This window comes from Metschnikowia bicuspidata (assembly GCF_001664035.1).
Source record: "Metschnikowia bicuspidata var. bicuspidata NRRL YB-4993 chromosome Unknown METBIscaffold_1, whole genome shotgun sequence".
In the NCBI taxonomy this organism is placed as follows: Eukaryota; Fungi; Ascomycota; class Pichiomycetes; order Serinales; family Metschnikowiaceae; genus Metschnikowia; species Metschnikowia bicuspidata.
In genome coordinates, this window is record NW_017387731.1 from 1,768,724 (window position 1) to 1,771,451 (window position 2,728).

At 38.0% G+C, this 2,728-nt stretch overlaps 1 non-coding gene across 1 annotated transcript; it reads right to left on the reverse strand.

The window, feature by feature from the left end:
* Window positions 1–113: 113 nt before the first annotated feature.
* Window positions 114–185, reverse strand: METBIDRAFT_t73. The gene has a single exon. It is a non-coding gene; the product is annotated as a tRNA-Glu (tRNA).
* Between the last annotated feature and the right edge of the window lie 2,543 nt (window positions 186–2,728).

Consider the following 2,728-nt stretch of genomic DNA (forward strand, 5'->3'; position numbering starts at 1 on the left):
TTGATTTCATACATCATCGTGGAATGATAAGTTTGACCAAAAAAATTGTGTGACCATTCTAGAAGATGCAAATAGAATTTTGGTGAATTTCATCTAAAGGTCTCAAAAAGAATCTCCGATACGGGGAGTCGAACCCCGGTCTGGACGGTGAGAGCGTCCTGTGCTAGCCGTTACACCATATCGGATTTGATGAAGGGTAAAAAACAAAAAACAAACATATTCAACGCAAGAATAATATTTAGACTCTAGTTTGTTTTTGACTATGAGTGCTTTTTTATGTCAACAAAAGAGTCTGTCACTTACTAAAAGCACAAGGGAAATTACGAGGAGCAGAAGCGGCGCTTTTAAAAGTCGTTTAAGATGAAACTACTGAAACAAAATTTAAAACTCCTTTAGTGGTTTTACATCTCTCCGGTGACACCCTATAATATAATGTTTCCTTAATAAAAAAAAAACCATCGAGGTAAAAGCGACTACTACAGGAGATTAATCCTAGGAATCGATGACGTAATATCCAATACGTAAACAGATACGGGCCATGAGGACCGTCCAGTCCGTGACTAACGGAAGGGGACGGGCCGAGCTAAGACACCTGGTACGTAGTTGGGAGCTGTATGAAGGATTTTTTATATATATCATTCATATAGTTTTGCTCCTGTAATCAGGTGTATTTAACCAAAAAAAAAAAAAAATAAAACTTGATAATCAATCTGGTCAGATCTTTCTAGAGAAAAGGTGTGAAATGATCTGCTTCTTCATGAAAATAGACATATTCTACATTAACTTAATCTTATAAACTGCAATAAGTATGTAATCACTTACTCGAACTACGAGCCATGAAATATATACGTTGGAGTGAAGTTTTATCTGATTTTCTTGCAAGCTGCAAGAGAAAGCAAGTATAGTCGAATATGTAGCACTACTTGGCATCTTTCAAAATGTTTCCTAATTTCAGCAAGTCAACCTTGCCTTTACCCTTATCTGATGGCCTATCCGGATGTGTTGCTAAAAGATTTGGGTGCCAAAACCCACAGCCGGAGTCTCTCTAGCCTGTGAAAGCAGAACAAAAAATTATCAACAGACACTTTCAAACAAGAAAAGCAGACCTTGATCATACAGCAGTGCTTTATTTTATAATTCGCAGTGGACACTGAAAAATGACACTGGAATGCCCGAATTCGAATTAAAGATCATGAATAGTAATCAAAACTACCAAATATTGATTCAGCCCAAAATAATAGCAGCCATTTCTTGTAGACGTCACTAATAGGCTTAAAAATGCGAAGGCACATAAACCACTAGGGGCCATGTGTTGTCAATCAGGTTCCAGGCGCCAGGTTATATTTTCAAAGTATCTACGAAGATACGATTTTTACTGCTGTAAATTTCAATTCTATAAAACCAACTTTTTCTTTTTATGTTTATTCTTTTAATTGAAGGAACATAACCATAAAGTACTATATAATCAGACGAATCTACTAAGAAAACAGGAAGTCTTGAAATTGAAGTTATTAAGGGACAATAAATCGTACCGCTTCGCCAGTCTGATCTTCAAAATCCTTTTCAAAAGTGTGCTGACGGACCGCGGGGAATAATTGAATGAAGCGCTATGGCATTGTCTAGCAGGGGGTGGGTTTAAAAACTCATATTATAGGGTGTCACTGGAAGTATTTAAGTCCCACAACTAACAAAAAACGATGAAACAAAAAAAAAATAGTAGATTGCAACATTGGCTCAGGTGAGACGGCGCGAGCACCAATTCACGAAATTTCCCAAAGAGGATGTGAACCCTCAAAAAACTTACGCTCATAACTAATGTCAACCACTTGAATAAATTTAACTAAATGCGATCGTACCATAGATATGTTTTCCAAGGGCCCGTAACGATAGTTTTTTTGACAAGGCGACAAGACGTACATTCGTCTTTGCCTTCTGGCCCCTAAGCAAATAAACCCTGCGAAAGACTGTAACAAACCGGTTAGATTTTCTTAGATTGTCAAAGGAAGTATTTGAAGGAGCGAGCATCTCCTTGGAGCTTGAAAACCGATCCTCTACCACCAAAAATGCACACTCTCACATTCATTGTAGAGGTGGGTTAACTCCTGATCGCTATAACAGCTTTTCAAACACAACCTGCATTCGAATATTGAGGCCCCAATTTCATTATCATGAAAGAGAACATATGAACCGTGATTGAATAGATGGATGGCAGCAAGATCTTTTTGCGACAACCATTCTTGTTTGTATAATTCCTGAAATTTTCGCCAGCGTTTCGTTGCCTTCACTTCAGGGCAGATCACAAGGAAACGCGCCGAGCGAAATAGCGGAAGTTCTTCCTGTTTGTGCCGGCTCAATGAACGAAACGCCGTATATTTTATAGCTTCGATCTCATGAGATTCTATAAGTAATCGGTACGGATGAGCCAGCAGACACCTTCCAGTCAGTATACTCAAAGAGTTGTTGCTTCGTCATTGTAGTTAACACCGGACGTTGGAAGTCGCGAGTTCTTGGAACAATCTTTTCAGAGCTTCGAAAAAGTTTTTTTTTTGGTAGATTCATCTAATTCGTTAGGGTTGAGCTTCCATAGCATCGGTCAGGAAATAGACCAATGTTGAATTTAAGCATCAGAATATTTTCGACCGGCCTGACTTTCTTAATTGTTTTTATTCACTAAATGTAATGAAGTTTGTAAATATTAGTAATGTACTGAATTCTATGTGCATCGAAT